Genomic DNA, 25,005 nt, shown 5'->3' with positions numbered 1-25,005 from the left:
GGCCCATTTCCAAGTTTTATTAGCATCTCTTCTAGAGATTAAACAGGTGCTGCAGAGGGTTGACCTTCAAACCATAGGTGGAATGAACAGAAGCTTGTGCCTGGCCCACATGAGAAAAGATGGCACATCTTGTGGGCTTCCACGAAGTGTCTCTAGCAGTCATGGTGGCAGCATTCCAGCAAAGGGTAGCTAAGGGTTGCAGGATAGAAAATTCCCAAAGCAATGGTTTCTTCCAGTTGTGCAGTGGAAGCCTTCTCCTGCAAGAAAGAAACCAAAGCCATGATTAGACTACAAGCAGCAAGGTTAGAGTCCATGGGGAGAAAGTTTACAGGCACCTTCCCGCAGAAAGCCAAACATCAGGAGCCAGAAAAGAAAGCTTCCTAAACAAGCCAGAGAAGTCAAGACTAGCCCCACCTGGCTGGAATTTCCAGAGACAAATGTTAAACCACAGCCTGAAAATGCAGTTGCATGTTTCAGCCCGGTCTTATCCTCTAGGTGAGGCTAGACCCTGCCTGCCTGGTCTCATGTTTATTACTCTGCACAACGTAGGTGGACAAGAAATACCCCTGGAATGACCTGGGAGGGGAAAATAATGCCATCTTCAGTTTTGATTTTCAGAAAGGGGTTCGCAAGGAAAATACATTTGTCCAGGAATCAGGAGGTCTGAGTGCCATAGCCCAGTACACAGGCTATGGAACCAGCAAATTTGAGTTCCAATCCAAAACTGTCTCTGAACCAGATTAAGAGACAGGGTCCTAGGCCATGTCAACATGTCATACATCAGAAATGTGGTCTCTGTTCTGGACTTCTGCTTTGGTGGTTTGCCTTTGATATGGTAGGTGATGTGCTGATCCTGACTCATTGAATAAATAGTGAACAAATATTTAAAAGAGGTACAAGGCTGGGTATGGTGGCTCACACCTGTAATTGCAACACTTTTGGAGGCCAAGGCAAGAGGATTGGTTCAACCCAGTTTGAGACCAGCCAAGCAACATATCGAGACCACCATCTCTGCAAAATAAAAAAAAAAAAATAATAATTAGCCAGGTGTGGTGGTGTGTACCTGTAGTCCCTGCTACTCATCAGGCTGAAGTGGGAGGATTGCTTGAGCAGGGGAGGTCGAGTTTGCAGTGAGCTATGATCATGCCACTGCACTCCAGCCTGGGTGACAGAGCAAGACTCTGTCTCAGAAAAAAAAAAAGAGAGAGATATAAACATTTTAACATTATTTTATGAAATGTTATAAAAAGTAAAAATTACAAACTTATCTTGGGTGTTCTGTCCACTCTGCTCCACTTCTTCTAAGTGGGTGATCTTAGCACAGATGTTTAATGCCTCCAAGTCTCACTCTTCTCATCTGCAAAAATGTAATAGGTCCTGTAATCCCAGCACTTTGGAAGGTGAGGCAGGTGAATCACTTGAGGTCAGGAGTTCAAGACCAGCCTGACCAACATGGTGAAACCCTGTCTCTACTAAAAATACAAAAATTAGCCAGGTGTGGTGGTGGGTGCCTGTAATCCCAGCTACTTGGGAGGCTGAGGCAGGAGAATTGCTTGAAACCAGGAGGCGGAGGTTGCAGTGAGCCGAGATCACGCCACTGCACTCCAGCCTGGGTGACAGAGTGAGACTCCATCTCAAAAATAAACAAAAAAAGAATGCAATAGGAAGTGCAATATTTTTCCTAAGGCTGTTCAAGGGGTGAGTGGCAGGTGTTCTATAAATTGTGATTATTCATCCCTAGCTCTGCCAGTAAGTGTTTGGTCTTACATAACTCACTTTTCCTTTCCAAAGTTCAGTGTTCTCACATGCAAAATGGGGGGTTCAGACCAGATAACCCCTAAGAAGTAAAAGTGAGCTTTCTGTTTCTCATTGTGCTGTGTTTCCAAAGCAGCACCTGGTGAGAAAGCAAGCGGTGCCCCACCTGGAAGCAGGAAGAGAACTAGTGTCTTGAGGTTACTGTGTTAGTCCATTTTGCATGGCTATAAAGCAATACCCGAGACTGGGTAATTTAGAGAGAAAAGAGGTTTATTTGGCTCATGGTTCTGCAGGCTGTCCAAGAAGCATGGTGCCAGTGTCTGCTTCTGGTGAGGACCTCAGGAAGCTTCCAATCATGGTAGAAGGTGAATGGGGAGCCAGTGTATCACATGGAGAGAGAGGAAGCAAGAGAGAGAGGAGGAGGTGCCAGGCTCCTTTAAACAACCAGCTCTTCACGCCTGTAATTCCTGCCCTTTGGGGGGCCAAGGCGGATGGATCACATGGTCAGGAGACCGAGACCATCCTGGCTAACACAGTGAAACCCCGTCTCCACTAAAAATATAAAAAATTAGCCAGGCGGGGTGGCGGGCGCCTGTAGCCCCAGCTACTCATCAGGCTGAGGCAGGTGAATTGCTTGAACCCGGGAGGTGGAGGTTGCAGTGAGCTGAGATCATGCCACTGCAATCCTGCCTGGGTGACAGAGCGAGACTCTGTCTCAAAATAAATAAGTAGATAAATAAATAAATAACCAACCAGCTCTTCAGTGAACTAACAGAGCAAGAACTCACTCATTACCTTGGGGCGGGCACCAAGCCATTCATGAGGGATCCACCCCATGACCACACGCCTCTAACATTGGGGATCATATTTTGACATGAGATTTGGAGGGGACAAACATTATATCAGATACTTAGAGTTCTTTCAGATGAAAGTTGAGTCTCTAACCTCCTTGATAGCCAAGATACACATAACTTTCAAAAGTGAATTAACTAAAAAGGCAGACAAGGGACTTTTGTTAGGTGCTTTGTTTGAAGAGAAATCCTTAGAGGGCTTATTTCTCCTTGGAGCATAATGTCAATTATTATTAATAGCTTAGAATATACTCTTGATAATATTAAGGAAGTAGTCTCTAATTCTTATATGTCTTTATAAGACTTTAAAATAATAATGACTTGATAAAACACCCTTTAATATCTACTCATTTATTGATTTATAGACTCATTTTTCAGAGATGTAATACAAGCTATAGTAATATATTAATGTTTTTCTTAATATTGATCACTTCTATACTTGGGATAAACCCTTTGTACTTTCATATTATTATTTTAATGTATCATTAAATTCTACTTACTGACATTGTTATTAATCACATAGTTTTTATTCACAAGTGAGATTATTCTAATATACTTTTGGTTATCTTGGTCAGGTATTGGGAACAGCAACATCTACCTTATAGGATAAATTTTATAGCTTTCTGTCTTTTTGTAAAGACAGGGAGCAGAAAACACCCACATTAAATATTTCTCATTTGTTTCATTCCTTAGTATAATTTCAAATTCTTATTTGATCTTATATCAATTTGCCATTGTCAATTTATGTTATGTAAAAATAATACATCTCATTAAGATGCTTCATTATTAATAGAATATAATTATGTACACCTCATAATTGCATTTATAATAATGCATTAAAAGTGCATTATTATTTTCTATTGTTACACCTCTTTTTTTTTCTCTCGTGTTTTGAAACTTGCTAATGTTTTAGTTCTTTTTTTTTTTAGATGGATTCTCACTCTGTTGCCCAGACTGGAGTACAGTGGTGTGATCTCTGCTTACTGCAACCTCTGCCTCCCGAGTTCAAGCAATTTTCCTGCCTCAGCACCCAAGTAGCTGGGATTACAGGTGTGCACCACCAGGCCAGACTAACTTTTGTATTTTTAGTAGAGATTTCACCACGTTGGCCAGGCTGGTCTCAAACTCTTGACTTCAAGTGATCCACCCACCTCTGCCTCCGGAAGTGCTGAGATTACAGGTGTGAGCCACCACCACCAGCCCCAGTTATTTTAGTATTTTATTTAATATTAATTACTATTTATTTACTAATTAATATTAGTAATATTATTTCATTTTATATTTAGTATAATATTTTATACTAAAATAACTATTATTTTAGTTATTCTATTAGTCTTTTCTAAAATACATTTATTGCTAGGTTTCATGGTTTCATGTTGTTTAAGTAGACAGTATAATTATTTTCTTTATTTTTAAATTTTAGTTAGAATGCTTCATTTTGTTTATTTTCACCTTTTTATTTTATTACAAAATATTCAAAGCTAAGAATTTATTTTGGAGTCCTGCTTTGACCACACTACAGTCACTCATCACTTAAAAACAGAGATATTTTCTGACAAGTGCTTTATTAGGCAATTCCATCATTGTGTGAACATCACAGAGTGAGCTTACACAAGGCTAGATGGTAGAGCCAAACACACACCTAGGCCATATGGTAGAGCCCATTGCTCCCTGGCTACAAATCTATTCGGCATATGACTGTACTGAATACTGTAGGCAACTGTAACACAATGGCATTTGTGTATCTAAACATAGAAAAGAAACAGCAAAAAATACATTATTATTATCTCATGGGACCACTGTCATAGACACAATTCATCACTGATCCAAGTGTCATTATGTGGCACATGACTGAATATATGTTTCTATAGTGGTTTTGGTGGCAGGGGTTATTTGTGTGTGTGTGTGTGTGTGTGTGTGTGTGTGTCTGAGACAGAGTCATAACTCCGTTGCCCAGGCTATAGTGCAGTGGTGCGATCTCAGCTCACTCCAACCTCCCTAGCTGGGATTACTGGCATCCGCCACCATGCCCGGTTAACTTTTGAATTTTTAGTAGAGATGAGGTTTCACCATGTTGGCCAGGCTGGTCTTGAACTCCTGACCTCAGGTGATCCTCCCGCCTCCATGTCCCAAAGTGCTGGGATCACGGGGTGAGCCACTGCCCCCAGCCTGTTTCTGCAATGTTTTAAAATAAAAAAGAAATTTCCTTATTTTCTGAATAATCTGTGGTTTTAATCTTGAGCTGTGAGACAATTGTTATTTAATAAAATATTTGTAAAAATTCTATATTTATTGAATGCTTTTTTAAATCTTTGTGCTTTTTAGTATCATATAATCAATTTGTATAAACAATCACAAACATAAGAAAAGAAGGTATATTTTCAATAAAGTAAAAAAAAATCCTATTCATTCCATCTAACTTATTTTCATTGTTTATATCATTTATATCCATATTTAATTTTTGTGTCCTTAATTTTTCATTAACATATAACAATCAAAATCATTCTCTAGGCTGAGTGAGGTGGCTCTCGCCTATAATCTCAGCACTTTGGGAGGCCGAGGTGGGTGGATCACTTGAGGTCAGTGGGAGGCCGAGGTGGGCAGATCACTTGAGGTCAGGAGTTCAAGACCAGCTTGGCCAACATGGTGAAACCCCATCTCTACTAAAAATACAAAAATTAGCCAGGCATGGTGGCAGGTGCCTGAAATCCCAGCTACTCAGGAGCTGAGGCAGGAGAATTGTTTGAACAGGGGAGGCGGAGGTTGCAGTGAGCCAAGATCATGTCACTGCACTCCAGCCTGGGCGACAGAGCAAGACTCTGTCTCAAAAAAGAACAAGAAAAAAAATTATCCTCTAATTATGATTTTCATGTCTTTCCCATGGGTTGTATTTTATTATATTGATTCAAAGGATAAAACTTTGATAATCTCAAAATTGTATTATTGATTTTAGACTTTTATCGTAAGTAATTTTCCTGCTTGTCATGGCCAATAGTTTTGCCTTAGATGTTAGGTTACTATTTTCTACACTAGAAGTCACCTTTTATTTTTTAATTAATATTGGCTTTCTCAACTTTGCTTTTAGACTTTTGAGGTCATTCAGCTTTAGCGAGATGTTTCACAAGCAGCAATTTGTTAAACAAGTACAGTCTTGTAGTGTGAGAGTCTTTGTTTCTTGGCAGTGGAATTTACACCATTAGGTACAAATCACTGGTGTAAGTGCCTCCTGGATCCAGCCTCTGTCAGTCTGTTTCATGCTGTATTTTAATATTCTGCTATTGAATCTTCTATTTGGCCTTCTGATGTCTGGGCAATGCTCTACTTGTTGTCATCTTTATCACTCATTTGGAAGACAAACATACAGTTTTTGATTCTGCTAGGAATTCCCTTAAAACATTAATACCAAAATTACCTCTCCATAACTAAGCTCTCTAATAAAAAAAAAAAGCTGTTTTTGCTATTTTTATTGGAGAGCTTAGTTATCTTAGCTCTTTCTTTCTTTTTTCTTTTCTTTTTTTTTTTTTGAGTTGGAGTTTCACTCTTGTTGCCTAGGCTGGAGTGCAATGGCACGATCTCGGCTCACTGCAGCCTCCACCTCCTGTGTTCAAGCTATTCTCCTGCCTCAGCCTCCTGAGTAGCTGGGATTACAGGTGCCCGCCACCACACCTCGCTAATATTTTTTTTTTGTATTTTTAGTAGAGATGGGGTTTCACCATGTTGGCCAGGCTGGTCTCAAACTCCTGACCTCAGTTGATCCACCCTCCTCGGCCTCCCAAGGTGCTCGGATTACAGGCGTGAACCACCACGCTCAGTCTATCTTAGCTTTCTTTTATGAAAGACAAGGAAATGTATACTTTTCAGCCTTTTTCTTCTCTTCACCTCATTTATTTTCATGTTTCACAGTACTTCTGGGAGCCTGCAATTCCTCCCACTCTCACACTGCCCCCATAACCCTCCTACACCACCCTCTCCACCTCTACCCTCCCCACTCTGCAGTTAATCTGAGAGTCTGGAACTGCTTCCCTCAACCCCTTTGATTATCTTATTCTTTTTCCAGGATCTTTTTTGATCTTCTGCAAATGACTCTATTCTAAGTACAGCTCAAATGCTGGCAGATTTCATCAGTGTTTGAATTAGACATGAGGTCACATGGAAACCAACATCAGTGGCAAAATCCCTTCTTTTCTACTCTGCTTTCTCCTTTGGCATCATTTCACCCCAAAATACTTCTGTTCATTTCTTCGGTGGGCAGAATAATGGTCCCCTAAAAATGCCCAAATCCTAATCCCCAGAACATGTGAATATGTTATCTTACATGGACAAAAGGATTTTGCAGATGTGATAAAGGTTAAGGACTTTGAGATGAGAGTATCATCTCAGATTATGCAGGTGGGCTCAACCTAATCACATGAGTCCTTTAAAGAAACTTTTCCAGCTGAGGTCAGAGTCGGAGAGAGGCTGGGCGCAGTGGCTCATGCTTGTAATCCCAGAACTTTGGGAAGCTGAGGCAGGAGGATTGCTTCAGCCTAAGAGATTGAAAGCAGCCTGGGCAACATAGCAAGACTGTTTCTACAAAAGAAAAATGTAAAAATTAGCCAGGCATCATGGTGCATGCCTGTAGTTCCTAGCTACTTGGGAGGCTGAAAAGAGAGGATCACTTGAGTGCAGGGGGTTGAGGCTGCAGTGAGCTATGGATAATATCCAACCTGGATAATCTGAGATGATACCCTCATCTCAAAGTCCTTAACCTTGATCACATCTGCAAAATCATTTTGTCCATATAAGATAACATATTCACACGTTCTGGGGATTAGGATTTGGGTATCACTGCACTCCAGCTTGGGCAACAGAGCAAGACCCCACCTGAAAAAAAAAAAGAGTCAGAGAGGGAGCTGTGATTATGGGAGAAGGGTGAGAAAGATGCAATGTTCCTGGATTTGAAAACAGAGAAAGGGATTATGAACAGAGAACTGTGATGTGAGCAGCCTCTAGAAGCTGAAAAGGGCAAGGAAATAGATGATCCCCTAGGGCAGGGGTCCTCAACCCCCAGGCTATGGCCTGTTAGGAACTGGACCAAGCAGCAGGAAATGAGTGGAGGGCAAGCAAGCGAGGCTTCATCTGAATTTACATATGCTCCCCATCACTCACATTCCTGCCTGAGCTCCACCCCCTGTGACATCAGCTGTGGCATTAAATTCTCACAGGAATGTGAACCCTATTGTGAACTGTGCACGTGAGGCATCTAGGTTGCCCACTCCTTATGAGAGTCTAATGACTGATGATCTGTCACTGTCTCCCATTAACTCCAGATGAGACCATCCAGTTGCAGGAAAACAAGCTTAGGGGTCCCACTGATTCTACATTATGATAAGTTGTATAATTATTTCAGTATATATTACAATGTAATAATAAAAATAAAATATAATAATAGAATAAGAGAAATAAAGTGCACAATAATGTAATGTGCTTGAATCATCCAGAAACTACCACCACCACCAACTGCTTGTGGTCCATGAAAAAATTGTCTTCCACGAATTCGGTCCCTGGTGCCAAAACAGTTGGGGACCACTGCCCTACTGCCTCCAGAAAGGGGAACATGATCTCCTTGCCACCTTGATTTTAGCACAGTGGGACCGATTTCAGTTTTCTGACCTACCGAATTGTCGTTAATACATTTGTATTGATTTAAGCCACTAAATCGGTGGTAAATCTGATGGCAGCACTATGAAATTAACACAGTCCCCATTGTGTGCCTTTAGATGGCTTACCAACCAGCTGCAGGACCACTTTCCTACCTTTTTCTTCTGCTGCTCTGGTTGGTCAATGTTGGCTGGTCCAGAAGCCACTGGAACAATGTTAACACTGATAGGATACAGCAGAGAGAGGGAAATGGCCAGGACTGGATCCAAAGGCAAATAGGACCTGGGCAGGCTTGAGAATATTGTCAGGATCAAATGAGTTACTACATGCAAAGTGCCTTCAACAGTGCCTGGCTCATGCTGTTATGTTTTAGCTAATGCTTTCTCACTTTGAACTCCAGGGGAAGACGATTGAGTTGGCCATACTCCTTACTTCATGATATGTCCTCTGGACCTGTGCATTGTCCATCTTGTTTTCATTCATTCATTCATTCATTCACTCCCTTTAATTGCCATAACTCACTCCAGTTCTCTTTTCTTCCCTAAGCAATCATTTTAATGTATCGTTTGTGTGTCTCACCTTTTGAATGTGTTCTTACAAAATGCACATTTTAGTTTTGTGTGCATGCAATTTTTAATTTTTGTAAATTACATTAATATAAAACAATTCACTTGCCTAAGAACTAGTTTTTTAAGATATAAGCTTGTATCTACAGCCATTGCTTCTAACTACTGCCTAGTAGCCCATGGTATAAATTTATTGTGGTTGAGCCCTCCACACAGTTAATGTACAAAATATTTAACCCTTGAACAACACAGGCATGACCTAATGAGGAGGGAGCCTCAATGCTGGGCTGGAACTGGGTCCCAGAGGCTCCTGAAATTCAGAATTTAATCTTAAATTGCCACAGCAGAAAAGGTTAGGGTAGTTTGTAGGGGAGATGGAGAGGCATTTAGTAGGCTGAGAAGCAGCAGGTTATCAACCCACATGACATGAGGACACTGTTTCACTATTTCAACAACCCGTGTAGCTGTATCACGCCTATCACTGGAATATTACCCTTTCTGTTAGTCTGTTCTTGTGTCATTTAAAGAAACACCTGGGGGTGGATAATTTATAAGGAAAATAGGTTTATTTGGCTCATGGTTCTGTGGGCTGTACAAGAAGCATGGCACCAGCATCTGCTCCTGGTGAGGCATCAAGAAGCTTCCAAACATGGCAGAAGATATAGAGGGAGCTGGCATAACGTGGCAAGAGGGAGAAGGAGGTTCCAGACTCTGTTAAACAACCAGATCTCACATGAACTGAGTGAGAACTCATTTATCACCAAAGGATGGTGCTCAGCCATTCATGAAGGATCCACACTCGTGATCTGATATGGTTAGGCTTTGTGTCCCCACCCAAATCTCATCTTGAATTGTAATCTGCAGGTGTTGAGGGACAGACCTGGTGGGAGGTGATAGGATCATGGGTGTGGTTTCCCCATGCCATTCTCATGATAGTGAGTGAGTTCTCATGAGATCTGATGGTTTTATAAATGTTTGGCAGTTTCTCCTATGCACACACACGCTCCTGCTACTTTGTGAAGAAGGAGCCTGCTTCCCCTTCTGCCATAATTGTAAGTTTCCTGAGGCCTCCAAAGCCATACTGAACTGTGAGTCAGTTAAACCTCTTTTATTTATAAATTACCCAGTCTCGGGTAGTATCTTTATAGCAGTGTGAGAATGAACTAATACCTGATCAAATCACCTCCCACCAGACCCCGCCTCTAACACTGGGGATCATCTTTCAACATGAGATTTGGAGGGGACAAATATCCAAACTACATAACCCCTGCCTATCCCTACCTCTCCACTTCTAGTAATGAATTTCCAGGTTGCCACCAACTTCCCCACCATAAACCATAATGCAAAAAACTTCCTTGTACAAGTTCCATTATGGACCCTGAAATAAATACCAGGCAAGGAATTGCTGAGGCATGTGTATGCACATATATAATTTGCATGAGTAACACCGCAATGGCTGTACCAGTCCACCCACCCACCAACAGAGCATGTGGCCTCCCATAGCCCCACCAACTCTCTGTCACCTAGTCCAGTAGGCATGAAGAAGTAGCTCACTGTGGTTTGAATTTGCATTTGTCTTATTTCTAATTACCAGTAAATTTGGGCTCTCATCTTATGGTCAAAACCTTGGTGGCTTCCCATTCTACAAATATCCTTTTCATAGCAACTCTCCTCTTTTTTTAAAAAACGGGGTTGCTCTCTTTTTATCACTGATAGGTGGGAGTTCCCTGTACAAAAGTGTCAAGGTATTTGTCAGAGGTGCTATCTCCTAATGCTTCCACAACTACAAATTCTCAAAGGGCCAGCCCTGCACTAGACTGTGGCAAGATGAGGAGATTGGCTCTCTCAGTGACTCTGCCTCACACACTTTGGACCCCAAAGTAACACTGTGTGTGCTCAGAGTCTCTAAAAATCTCTCTTTTTTTAAGACAGGGTCTTGCTATGTTGCCCAGGCTGGAGTGCAGTGGCATGAAGATGGCTCACTGCAGCCTCAACCTCCCAGACTCAAGCTACCCTCCCACCCCAGCCTCCTGAGTAGCAGGGACTACAGGCACACACCACCACGTCTGGTTCATTTTTGCATTTTTTTTTTTGTAAATACAGAGTTTCACCGTGTTGCCCAGTCTGGTCTCAAACTTCTGAGATCAAGCAATCCACCTAGCTTGGCCTCCCAAAGTGCCGGGATTACACTGTGCCAAGCCTGAAATCTCTTAATGAAAGTTTTTATGTGACTGCTGTCCTTCACCCACTGGCTGAAAAATAGGATTGAAACAAATACCACTGAAACAGCCGCATTGAAAGACAGGGACGGTACTTTGTAGTCTAAAGCAAACCATGGCTCAGCTAATCAAAATGCCCTTATGTTTTATCAGTCCAATAGAGTTACCAACCCAAACAATTCCCTCATGAGTGGTTACAGTATTTGACTACTTCTAACATGTCTGTGATTTTTCACTTCTTTTTTAAAAAAACCTCAAATTCCCCACCCGTGACGACTTTCTTAGACTCAGCTCTCTGTGGTCTCATAATGGGAATCTGGTGAAGAAAGCTTCATGCACAAATAAGATGGGAAATCTAGATTCAGTAAACATTTTTTTATAGGACTTTCTCATTATACACATTATGTGGGTTTCAGGAACATAATTGAGGAAGCATTAGTGTGGAAAAATGAGCGCTAGTCTTAGAGGAAAGAGTACTCTCACCTCTTCTCTAGTGGCAGTTTGGGCATAACCATTAATGGTTCTGAAGCCTCAGTTTCTGAATCTGCAGAATGGGGACAATAATACAGTTGTGCATAAAGGCAGGGGATTTAACACGATGTTTGACCGAGTTTCTGTGCAAGCCTAAGATGCATTCATCTCTAAACCTTTCTTCCTCTGATCCTTCAGCCTCCCACTCAGCCCTTGTGGAAAATATTTGATAGGAAAAACTGAGATGCTACAGCAGCTGTGGCCAGCGATGCTTGAAACAAAGCCTTTGTTGATTTAGTTGCACTTCTGTGAACCCCAGATGGGATGCTGTTGGAAGCCCAGTTGTAATTGTACATCTGGACTTCTCACCTCCTGCTCCAACAGGCTGTTGCTGGCAGAACCATGTGCTCCATTGGCACAGACCATGTTTCCCATCACAGCTTATCTGAGCCATGTTGAAAGGTCCAAAGTTATTATTTAGAGCTCAATGAGGATAGGGCAGAGAATCAGAAGCTATGGATGAGATCCACGCTGCAAATGCTACTCATGGAGAATGACAGCATCTGAAATGCCTAAGGGGCAGAGAAAGGAATTCTTAGCAACTCCTGATGTCTCAGAGAGCCACACAACCTATGCTTCCCGCCCTCCAGAAGCCTCATCTGCTGAAGTCCAGTGTCCCAAGAAACTCCTCAATACCTGGTAAGCAGAGCTAGTGGGTCACCCTGCCCATACTGTCTAGATGAAGCATTTTTGTCATTGACTATATTTGGTTACAAGTGTAGCCACACTAACATCAAACACTTACTGGGTGTCTAGTGAGTACACTCTGCTAAACTTAGAAGACACACTGCCCTCATCTGATTTTTTTCTCTAGTTTTCCATAACACGTTACAAAATGCTTTTTATATACCTACCATTCAGATCTTGCTTTCTATGTACCATTGTCCAAAAAACAAGCAAACAAACAAACAGAGCTTCTTGGAAAAATGGTTGATTCTAGGACTGGGGCAAAAAAAGGTAATAATATGAGCCTGGAACATTTTATGATGCTGGAAAGTAATGCAATGTTCAAGAAAATGTAGAATGAGAGAGCACCTCAACAGAGTACAAAAGGCTAGAGGAGTGGCTCATGCCTGTAATCCTAGTACTTTGGGAAGCTGAGGCAGGTGGATCACTTGAGGTCAGGAGTTTGAGACCAGGCTGGCCAATGTGGTAAAACCCTGTCTCTACCTAAAATATAAAAAATCTTTTACCCATTGCCACAGGGGAAAAAAAAGTGCAGAAGACAACTTGAAGAAGCCCCTAATGAGACCAGGTGCGGTGGCTGATGCCTGTAATCCCAGCACTTTGGTAGGCCGAAGTGGTCGGATCACCTGAGGTCAGGAGTTTGAGACCAGCCTGGCCAACATGGTGAAACCCTGTCTCTACTAAAAATACAAAAATTAGCCAGGCATAGTGGTGGGCGCCTGTAATCCGAGCTACTTGGGAGGCTGAGGCAGTAGAATTGCTTGAACCCGGGAAGCAGAGATTGCAGTGAGCCGAGATTGGGCCACTGCACTCCAGCCTGATGACAGAACAAGACTCCAACAAAAAGAAAAAAAAAGCCCCTAATGAGCAAATCTGGGACAATTTGAGCAACAAAATAATAATATCAATAATAATAAGGATGCATTCTAATCTATAGAATAAAGTAAATATCTGTGAATACATACTGACATAGATAGATGGATAGATAAAAAATCAATTATTACCATAAAATTCTAATTCATGAATATTTTAAGTTGAGCCAAACTCTTCTGGAGCAATCCCCAGACAAAAAGCTGGGCACAGCAGGGGTGCTTTGACCTGGCCATTGCTGCCTAGTGGGGATTCCTCTATGGGCAGTGTTGGCTGTGGGGTCCTCCTTGCATTTGTCAAGGCTGCATCCATGGTGTTCTGAGGCTTTCCTCACTCAATCCTGCCCGACACTCTCCCTGAGGACATCTGCTGCCTGGGTTGGAAAGAAGACAGAAGCAAGACCAGAACTTCAATTCTTAGTTTCAGGACATTCTGCACTGGCCTCTAGAGCAGCTCTCAACCCTTCCCCTTCTCACACACACAGTTGATCTCTACTGAAAACAGCCCTCTGCTTTCCAGCAACTTGTCATGGCTTTTTTCCCCATCCTGACATTTCCCCACCATAGATTCTCTAGATTGTTCTTGGGAGAGGGAGCTGGGCAGGCTGTGCTAAGTTAGACAGAAGACCACTTAGAAACTCTGATTTAGATAATCAGTTAAAGGGCCGGGCATGGTATCTCACACCTGCAATCCCAGCACTTTGGGAGGCCAAGGCGGGTGGATCACTTGAGGCTAGGAGTTTGAGACCAGGCTGGTCAACATGGTGAAACCCTGTCTCTACTAAAAATACAAAAATTAGCCAGGCGTGGTAGCAGGTGCCTGTAATCCCAGCTACTTGGGAGGCTGAGAAAGGAGAATCACTTGAACCTAGGAGGTGGAGGTTGCAATGAGCAGAGGTCGTACCACTGCACTCCAGCCTGGGCAACAGAGTAAAACTCCATTTCAAATAATTAATAATAATAATAATAGCTAAGGATTTTAGATAGAAGAAAGCATAAGTAATGGGAAGCAACTGAATGTGTTTGAGCAGTGAAGAGTGGTATTCCATTCCTAGAAGTTTAAAATAAGGCTCTGTGTACCCAACATTCTCATTCAAATCTTGGTTCTATTCTCTGTAGCTTGAGACCCTGGACAAATTATTTGGTCATTCTAATCCTATGTTTCTCATCTATAAAACGGAATTAAAAACAACATGCCACTCAAAGGGCTAAATAGATGAATGCAATCAGGATATTGTCTGGTTCATAGTTAAGTGCTCAAGATTCTAGTTATCGCTATAGTCCAGTTAGAATTTTTCAAAAAGAAATCTTAAGAAACTGTTCCAAATGAGACAGAATGGTGGTCTGAAAGCTGAAAGTTTGTTCTGAAAAATTCGGGAGGCAAAGAACTGATCCTTAATCTTAGCTATCTTTCTTTTTTTTTTAATCTCTTTTCCCTCCCTCCCTCCTTCCCTCCCTCCCTCCTTTCCTCCCTTCCTCCCTTCCCTCTTTCCTTCCCTCTTTCCTTTCTTCCTTCTTTCTTTTCTTTCTTTCCCTCCTTCCTTCCTTCCTTTTCTTTCCTCTCTTTTTTTTGTTTCTTTCTTCTCTTGTACTGTCCTCCAAGGTTGCTAGAGTTCAACTGTTGTTTAATTCATGTTCTTGAATTGCTGATACAGAAAATATAGAGCCACACATTTTTTTTCCTTTCAGAAAAAAAATTGCTGTGCTCCTCTGTGAAAACAACGACAAAAGAATATACTAAAAATGGACACAAAAGCAGTCCTGAGTGCGGTGGCACCATCTTGGCTCACTGAAAACTCCACCTCTCAGGTTCATTCCATTCTCCTGCCTCAGCCTCCCAAGGTGCTGGGACTACAGGTGCCCACCACCATGCCCGGCTAATTTTTTGTAGTTTTAGTAGAGACGGAGTTTCACCGTATTAGCCAGGATCGTCTCGATCTCCTGACCTCATGATCTGCCCTCCTCGGCCTCCCAAAGTGCTAGGATTACAGAAGTGAGCCACCGCGCCAGGACACTAATTTTTTAAAATAATAAATGTAAATATAAAGTGCCTCACTATGTGCAAGAGTCCCTCCTGCTCCTCGGCTGGGTGCAGGCACCTCTTCAGCTCAGGTGCTGGGGTTCTCCATGGCCTGTAGCAGAGTAGAGGAGGAATGGCTTTCCCTGCAGAGGCACGCCGTATTGTGAAACCTGGTACCCAAAGCATTAGGTTGGTGCAAAAGTAATTTCGATTTTTGCTAAAACAGCAATTGCTTCACTTTTTTTTTTTCTTCTGAGACAGAGTCTCGCTCTGTCACCCAGGCTGGAATGCAATGGTGCAATCTCAGCTCACTGCAACCTCTGCCTCCTGGTTTCAAGTGAGTCTCCTGCCTCAGCCTCCTGAGTAGCTTGACTTACAGGAACCCACCACCACACCCAGCAAATTTTTGTATTTTTAGTAGAGACAGGGTTTCACTACGTTGGTCAGGCTGGTCTCAAACTTGGGATCTCACGTGATCCACCTGCCTTGGCCTCCCAAAGTTCTGGGATTACAGGCATGAGCCACTGCACCTGGCTGGCAATTACTTTTGCACCAACCTAATGCCACTATTTGTCTCTTAAATCTCATAAAGTGTCATATCTATTGGTCATCTAGATTTTTACCATAACTTCCATCCCTCTCTTGCATCCACTTTTGCTCTGGAGCCAGACTAAGGAGCCAGCACACTCAGGGTCTCCAATCCTGCACTTCCAACAGTTTCCCCCCAGGAAGCCATGCACAGAACACTTCTCTTTGTCTTCAGCCAAACAAATGAACCAATAACTAACAACTTCCTCTGCATATCAACTATAATAAATTTAGAGGAAGAGGCCCCATGCACCTGGTTTCTGCTTAGGCTCACCTAGGGCTGACCTTGTGCAAATTAAATTATTGAAATATTCTTCGTTTTACTTTTTTAAAAAAAGGAGGTTATTTTAAATCTTCTTTTCTTTCATAGGCCATCTTTTCTTGTATTTCTCTTATCTAAACTTGCTGTTTGTTTTTCATTTGTTTTTTCATTAAACATATTTCTTCCAGGATTCTTTCAAAATTATAGTTTCTGCCCAATCAGCAGATGCTCTCCCCATGGCAACAGCTACAAAGGCTGCAGCAGGTGTTTGAGTCAGGTCTATGTCATGTCACAAAATGAGATCAATGCAGAGTGCCCAGCTCAGAATTTAGAGTGAGAGACTGGATAGATACATTATTGATGAGAATCCTTTCAAATGGATGGATCACTTTCCCACAATGTGATTGAATTCATGTCATTTTATGCCAAGGATAGATAAACTCAGCTGACATCGAATAATTCCTCACCATCTTTTAAGAATGGATTATCTCAGCAGAGCATGGTGGCTCACACCTGTAATCCCAGCATTTTGGGAGGAAGAGGCGGGAGGATCACTTGAGCCCAGGAGTTCCAGACCAGTCTGGGCAATACAGTGAGACCCTGTCTGTACAAAATAATTTTAAAAAATTAGCTGTGTATGGTGGTGTGCAACTGTAGTCCCAGCTATTCAGGAGGCTGAAGTGGGAGCATCACTTGAGCCTGAGAGTTTGAGGCTGCAGTGAGCTATAATTGCACCACTGCACTTCAGCCTGGGCAACAGAGCAAGACCCTATCTCAAAAAGAAGGATTATCTGAAGGATGGAAATATTAAGTACCTGGTCCAAAGTATTGGAAGTGGCAGAGGCAATATTCTAAATCACATAGTCCAAGTGCAGAGCCCAAGTGTACAACTACTATGTAGCCTGGGGAACTCAGTTGCGGGGTGTTACCTTAAGCCTTGCTCTTTTTCTGCATACAACATCCTCCTTAATTAAACCCGCAGTAGGCCTTCCTCATCTTTCGAGGGAGAAGAAATCATCCTCCTCCACCCTGCAGAGGGAAAAGGGTAATGCTGTGTCCAATTTTCTTTTCATTGCTATTTTTATAATGGAAACACAAATGTTCAGTGATTCTAAAATGAAAACAGGGAAAGTTAATTTTGTCATCTTTATCTAATAAAATTCTTAATAGGTTTATCTCCCATTATCATAAATACTTTTATTGTTTCTAATTATTTTTCTCCATTGTGCAGTAGTATACCTTGCTTTCAGAAAAACAAAAATTTAAAGACATGTTCCTTTGGCGTTTAGATCTCTTAAGTATCATTTCACTTGGAATTTAGTTCTATCTTCTCTATGGCAATCAGAAACAAATGTTCTAAATGTAGATTTGGCACATTTTGTGCCAATTTTATATAGTGAAAATTTGACAGACTATCTATTGGCCATGAGCTGTGGACCTTGGACAAGCCTCTTGACTTCCCTGGGCTCTATTACTCCATCTCCCAAATTATGTCCTGGACTCTTTCCTCTTCCTTACTCTCCCCATCACCCAATAACATGTGATTAATTTAATTGAAGTGAGAGTAGTAATCTTTGTTTTCAAATTGCAATAGGTAGTTAGTTCTAGGTAAGTGCACTCTGGATATGACACTGGGATTATAGGGGTGAGGGTAGAGATCCATTTATACAAAAGGGCATCTTTTTTTTTTTTTTTTAAGAGCAGAGGTTCTCAAAGTACAGCCCCAGAATCAGAAATATTAGCATCAGCATCACTTGGGAACCTGTTAAAATGTAAAACCTATTTTTTTTAAGACACTCTTGGTCTGTCATCCAGGCTTGAGTGCAGTGGTGCGATATTGGCTCACTGCAACCTCCGCCTCCCAGGTTCAAGTAATTCTCATGCCTCAGCCTCCCGAGTAGCTGGGATTACAGGCACATGCTACCACACCCAGCTTTTTTTTTTTTTTTTTTTTTTTTTTTGTATTTTCAGTAGAGACAGGGTTTCACCATGTTGGCCAGGCTGGTCTCGAACTCCTGACCTCAAGTAATCCACCCACCTGAGCCTCCAAAAGTGCTGGGATTACAGGTATGAGCCACTGTGCCCAGCCCTAGAATGTAAATTATTATGCTCTGTCCATTCCCTTTTAGATGAGGAATGCTGAGACTGAAACCCTGCCACCTGTGGTTTAGCAAGCCTTACAGGTGATAAAGTTTGACAACTACTACCATAGAATACTTTAAACTCTCCTAGCCATATTAGCCCTGAGACTGTTTTCTCTCTCATTCTTTTTTTTTTTTTTTTTTTTGGAGATGTAGTCTCACTCTGTCTCCCAGGCTAGAGTGCAGTGGCACGATCTCTGCTCACTGCAACCTCTGCCTCCTGGGTTCAAGCGATTCTCCTGCCTCAGTTTCCTGAGTAGCTGGGAATACAGGTGCCTGGCACCACATCCGGCTAATTTTTGTACTTTTAGTAGAGACTGGGTTTAGCCATGTTGGCCAGGCTGGTCTCGAACTCCTGACCTCAGGTGATCCACCTGCCTCAGCCTCCCAAAGTGCTGGGATTACAGGCGTAAGTCACCGTATCTGGCTTTGCTCTCATTCTTAAATAACAGAGTAATTAATTCCTTCCACAAATAATCATTAAGTACCTGGTGTGTGTCAGGCACAGTTCTAAGGATGGAGGGTACAATGTTGAAAAGGTTTTTGCCTGTTGAAAACAACAGGCCAAAATCTCTGCCATATAGAGCTAGGATTCTAACAGGAGAGAGAGAGAATAAACAAGGAAATACATACAGCATATGAGACAGTGATAAATACAATGAAAAAATAATCACGTAGAGAGGTGGGATAGTGGATTCTCAGAAAATGTCCGTGTTTTTTTTTTTTTTGAGGTGGAGTCTGGCTCTGTCGCCCAGGCTGGAGTGCAGTGGCGCGATCTCGGCTCACTGCAAGCTCCACCTCCCGGGTTCCCGCCATTCACCTGCCTCAGTCTCCCGAGTAGCTGGGACTACAGGCGCCTACCACCACGCCCGGCTAACTTTTTTTGTATTTTTTGTTAGAGACGGGGTTTCATCGTGTTAGCCAGGATGGTCTCGATCTCCTGACCTCGTGATCCGCCCACCTTGGCCTCCCAAAGTTCTGGGATTACAGGCATGAGCCACCATGCCCGGCCAGAAAATATCCCTTTTAACTCCTTAACCTAATTTTCAAACACCGAGAAGGCAAAGCTGCAGTAAAAATTAAATATGACATGAATTCTCAGCTAAATGCAACAACTTTGTATTTCTCCTCTCAATCATTTGAGGTTTGTTGTTGTTTATTTTTATATTTTGTATCAGCACCTACTTTTCATATGACACAACACTGGGAAGTATATATAAACTTATAAAACAGGCTTTTCTATCTCTACTCCATGGCAGCGAACAATGTCACCTGACATAAAGGTGAACTTTCTTAAACCCAGAGCATCTTGGGCTGGAGTCAAAGACTTTCAGTTACTGGTTGGGGTCAGTGGCTCACACCTGTCATCCCAGCACTTTGGGAGGCTGAGGCAGGTGGATCTCAAGGTCAGGAGATGGAGACCATCTTGGCTAACATGGTGAAACCCCATCTCTACTAAAAATACAAAAAATTAGCTGGGCGTGGTGGCACGTGCCTGTAGTCCCAGCTACTAAGGAGGCTGAGGCTGGAGAATTTCTTGAACCTGGGAGATGGAGGTTACAGTGAGCCGAGATCTCACCACTGAACTCCAGCCTGGGCAACAGAGTGAGTGAGACTCCATCTCAAAAAAAAAAAAAAAAAGACTTTGAGTTACAAGATATTTAAAGATTATGTGGCTCAACTCTGTTTTTTACTTGTGTCTATATTATATGGGCTTTAATAAATTCTGAGCCACATAAGGGGATTTACTATGTTTTTACATCCCCATAAAAATTATTTGAAATTCAAGGGTAAATACTTCTTTATATAACCTTTCCCTCTCTTAGCACAATGCTGACACCCGAATCATGTGCTTGACAAACGCTATTGATGGCAATTAGGATACTGTTTACTGGAATATAGGAAAGTGAACTCTCTTATATTGAAAGTCTGCACCTGAATTTCAAACACAAGTATATGTCATTTGACTCTGATATAATCAGCAACTTAATAACCAGAAGCTTTTTCATTTCATTATTTAAGTCTTACTGCCATAATGTAATGCTACTAAAAATTTCAAAACTGTGTGTTTCATCTGAGCTGGCATTTTTTCAACTATTATCTCATTTAAGTTTTGCAAAAATTCTATGAAGTCAGATTTAGTCAAGGTTATATTCAGTACAAGCAAGGGAAGTACACTTCAAATTACCTTTAACAAAAAAATTAACATATACTTCTTTGAGATATAATTTATTGGAAATTTCATTGTGTATTTAACAGAATTCAGGTAAGAATTTTATAATCAGCTCAACAATTCCCTCCTTTTTGAATTCTTTCATCTCATTCCTTTATTGTTAACTTCCTGTTTTGCCGCCTTTACACCATGTAATTCCTTGCCATAATGTTCCTTTCATAACCCTTGCCTAATTATAAAAATAACAAAGGATCCTCTTTAAATTTCTGAAAATATAAATTAACATAAAGAAAAAATAACTCATAAGTACTTTCAAAATTAAACCACTGCTGATATTTGCTGTGCTTATTAGCATTATTTTATAGTAAATTTAGGAAAAAATTAGGGACAAACTTTTACTTAAAGCTATATACCAGACCAAGCACACACACACACACACACCTCCTATTACAGAACACCTAAAAATGCTGAACAACATATTTAAGGCATATTTTAAGTATGCTGAGCTTAAATACAAGTTGGAAGTGGAAGACAATAATAAAGAATGATGGCCAGGCATCGTGGCTCATGCCTGTAACTTTGGGAGGCCAAGATGGGTGGATCACGAGGTGAGAAATTTGAGAACAGCCTGACCGGCATAATGAAACCCTGTCTCTACTAAAAATGCAAAAATTAGCCAGTCATGGTGGTGCATGCCTGTAATCCCGGCTACTCAGGAGGCTGAGGCAGGAGAATTGTTTGAACTGGGGAGGCGGAGGTTGTAGTGAGCTGAGGTCGTGCCACTGCATTCCAGCCTGGGCAACAGAGTGAGACTCTGTCTCAAAATGATAATAATAATAATAATAATAAAGATTGAGACAAGAATGACATGCAGTTTCTGAAGCTGGCTTTTTCCCTGAGGATGAATGTTTGTCTATCAAGGGTGTTAGAGAAACATACATACAAAAATGTAAACAAAGTCTGAAGTCCTAACATGACAAAAGGACAGGTCAGAAGCCTCGTCATAGAGAAGGGGCCCTAGAGTGATGAAACCCTCACTGAATACATTAAATGAAAATCCTGCTCTACAGAGATAAATGTCGGAAAAATCATTGGTCTTTTTCTTAGGTCTGTGTTGAATGACTGAAAAAAGAATAGTCCCTGAGAATCCCTAATGACAAATATATAATGAGGAGTTGGACCAGAATTCATACCACATATGTGTCCTGGAAAACTTCAACTCAAAATTTTAGGTTAAAGCAAATGCATACAGGTATATTTTCTTGGAGCCCGGAATAAACAAACACATCTCTGAAAAAAACAAGTCACTATGAGCAACAGCCAACAGAAACAACAAAGTATAGAGTCAGATCTACAAAGACTATAGATACTGGGATTATGAGCAACACTATAAAAATGAATATATTTAAATAATAAAAGTGGATTGAAAATGATAAACAAGAGAATGTACAGATAATTACGAAGACTTTAAAAAGATCTCAATGAACCACTAGAATTTGAGAGTATTAAAATTGGTGGGGAAAACTGAATATATAATATATATATGGACCTGATGCTAAATCACAGTCTTTGAGAACTGAAGGATGGGTTAGAACACTACCCAGATCCCATAATGGCCCTTAGGTGGTGCACCAGTGGGACACATCTAAATAGCTCTTATGAGGGCCTTGAAAACAGAACTGGCACTAGAATGAACCAATGCACACAGAAGGTGGGTAGGAATTTGTGGCTTGAATCTTGCAAGGTTACTACCTGCTTAAATTTTTAAAAAATCTCTATAGCATTTTATCAAGACTCAGATTCACAGAGCATAGTGTGAAAAATGTCCAGAATACAATAAAAAATTACTCAACACATTAAGAATTAGAAAATTAGAAAATTTTTAAATTTTCTATTTTTTTTTTTTTTTTTTGAGACAGAGTTTCGCTCTTGTTGCCCAGGTCAGAGTGCAGTGGTGCAATCTTGGCTCACTAAACCCTCTGCTTCCTGGGTTCAAGCCATTCTCCTGCCTCAGCCTCCCAAGTAGCTGGGATTACAGGACGCCACCACCATGCCTGGCTAATTTTTGTATTTTTAGTAGAGAGGGGGCTTCACCATGTTGGCCAGCCTGGTCTCGAACTCCTGACCTCAGGTGATCCACCTGCCTCAGCCTCCCAAAGTGCTGGGATTGCAGGCCAGAGCCACAGCACCTGGCCTATTAACTTTTTATTTTACTTTATTTTTGGTAAAGACAGCATCTCCCTATGTTGCCCAGGCTAGTCTTGAACTCCTGACCTTAAGTTATCCTCCCACTTTGGCCTCCCAAAGTGCTAGGATTACATACAGGAGCCACTATGCCTGGCCCTATTTATTTTTATTGTTTACATTGTACACATGTTAGAGCCACACTTTTACATATATGATTTTGTATAAAGTAAATTTAAGACTTAAATGGCATATAGAACATAAAGAGAGTATTCCGAGTATATTAAGGAATGTATTAAGAGTTCAATAACTACTTGTTATTATATTTATCCTTTTATGTGGATAAACGTTTATTCTTTATATGATAGGGTATAATGTTTATCCTTTTATGTGGTTCTAGATATATAAATATTTATACACATATGTGTCAATGATAGAGTATATGTACTACGTGCATTTATGCATACGTATATATTATATATAATATATTTTACATATTGTATAATACATATAACGTGGATTCATACTGCACAGGACTTTTCTTTTTTTTTTTATGAGATGGAGTCTCATTCTGTTGCCCAGGCAGGAGTGCAATGGCACAATCTCAGCTCACTGCAACCTCCACCTCCCAGGTTCAAGAGATTCTCCTACCTCACCCTCCCAAGTAGCTGGGATTACAGGCATGCACCACCACATTTGGCTAATTTTTTGTATTTAAAGTAGAGATAGGGTTTCACTATTTTGGCCAGGCTGATCTTGAACTCCTGATCTCAGGTGATCTGCCCACCTTGGGCTCCCAAAGTGTTGGGATTACAGACATTAGCCATCGTGTCCGGCCATGCTGTATAGAACTTTGTAGCATGACTTTTTCTTTGCCTTAACAGCAAAGTCAGTGAAAAAAAAAAAAAAAAGCCATATTAAATATTCTTCCAGGGGCTGGGAGCAGTGGCTCATGCCTGTAATCCCAGCACTTTGGGAGGCCAAGGCAGGCGGATCACAAAGTGTGGAGATCGAGACCATCCTGGCTAACATGGTGAAACCCCGTCTCTTCTAAAAATACAAAAAAATTAGCCAGGCATGGTGGCGGGCGCCTGTAGTCCCAGCTACTTGGGAGGCTGAGGCAGGAGAATGGTGTGAACCTGGGAGGCCGAGCTTGCAGTGAGCCAAGATCGCGCCACTGCACTCCAGCCTGGGCGACAGTGAGACTCCGTCTCAAAATAAATAAATAAATAAATAATAAAAATAAAAATAAAAATAAAAATAAAAATATTCTTCCAAAACATGGCGTTTAATTGATGCATAATCCTCCATTCTATAGATCTGCTATAATGTACTCAATCATTCCCCTGTTGCTGAATGTGTATTTTACAGAAACCATTATATTGCATTGAAATTATCTGCTTACCTGTGTGTCCCCCGCATTAGACTCTGAGGGCCTCAAGGGGAGGTCTATGGATCCCAGGTGCCATGGCTCAGTGGGGACGTGGTGATGGTGGGCAGACTGAATGAATGAAGAGCCTTCTTCTCCTCCCCTGTGCCCACCTGGCACATGCCTGGGGTTTTCATTTAAGAACTGTTACATGGAGTCTTTCCCACACTGGGGCTGGAGTCTTCCTCCTAACAGTTGGATCACAATAGAAAGAATTCTAAGGTATTTTAAGACCCAGAATAGAAAAAGAACAGTAATTGCCTGCTCTAGCAGCTTACACACAGAATCAAAAGACCCAGTCGAGGAGCTCCCATGGAACAAATAACGTTTGCCTTCGGTAACTGTCTAATGTTCAATACCTTCCTGCGAAGGTTATTATTATTCTTGTGTATTTATCTAAGTCTCAGAACTCGTAGGAATTCCTTTTCACATCTACAAATAAATACAGGGATGATATCATGGGTTTTGTCTACCTTTTAAAAATAATTTAAGCTTAAAGTAAATCTCACATTTGGGAGGAAAATTCTCGACTGCTTCCCAGAGAATTAGATAATAAACTCTCACTTAAGGGCACACGATTTACCACTCAGTGATTTTTTCTAAAGTGCACCTTCAAGGCTGTCTGTTGGAGGGACATATTTGTGCTTAAATGATCAAATATGATAAAATCACAGAATTTTACAGCTGGGAAGAGCCCCTTGCTTGACAAATAAAGGGACTGGAGCTCAGGGTCACACGATTAACTCATGGCAGGGGGTAGACTGGAAGAGAAATTTAACTGCCTGCTTGGAATTTCTATTACTAGACTTCCTGCTTGGACAATGCATTTGGTCACTAGTAGTGTTGCTACAGTAATCCCAGGTCTCAGAGGTAGGTTGCTGTTATACTTGGATTCCTTAATTGTATAGGACATATCATCACTAGTCCCCTTAAGAAAGAAAGGAGGTTAGACAGTGTGGCAATTCCTCAAGGATCTAGAATCAGAAATACCATTTGACCCAGCAATCCCATTACTGGTCATATCCCCATTCTACTACAAAGACACGTGCACACTATGTTTATTGCAGCACTATTTGCAATAGCAAAGACT

At 41.4% G+C, this 25,005-nt stretch overlaps 1 long non-coding RNA gene across 3 annotated transcripts; it reads right to left on the bottom strand.

Moving 5' to 3' along the window:
- On the bottom strand, window positions 1-24,107 carry LOC129060655 (uncharacterized). Of its 3 annotated transcripts, none has more exons than XR_008527501.1 (7): window positions 23,892-24,107; window positions 16,918-17,099; window positions 13,254-13,492; window positions 11,872-12,074; window positions 1,265-1,357; window positions 922-1,011; window positions 7-257 (listed from the first exon to the last, which is right to left on the bottom strand). It is a non-coding gene; the product is annotated as an uncharacterized LOC129060655 (long non-coding RNA). The 3 variants fall into 3 exon arrangements; XR_008527500.1 differs by having other exon boundaries at window positions 16,918-17,017; window positions 23,892-24,095; XR_008527502.1 differs by lacking the exons at window positions 11,872-12,074; window positions 13,254-13,492; window positions 16,918-17,099 and having other exon boundaries at window positions 1-257; window positions 23,892-24,103.
- Between the last annotated feature and the right edge of the window lie 898 nt (window positions 24,108-25,005).

The sequence above is a fragment of the Pongo abelii genome, chromosome 6 (assembly GCF_028885655.2).
Source record: "Pongo abelii isolate AG06213 chromosome 6, NHGRI_mPonAbe1-v2.0_pri, whole genome shotgun sequence".
NCBI classification, from domain to species: domain Eukaryota; kingdom Metazoa; phylum Chordata; class Mammalia; order Primates; family Hominidae; genus Pongo; species Pongo abelii.
The sequence above is the reverse complement of the archived record's forward strand: the minus strand, read 5'-3'. Positions and strand labels throughout refer to the sequence as shown.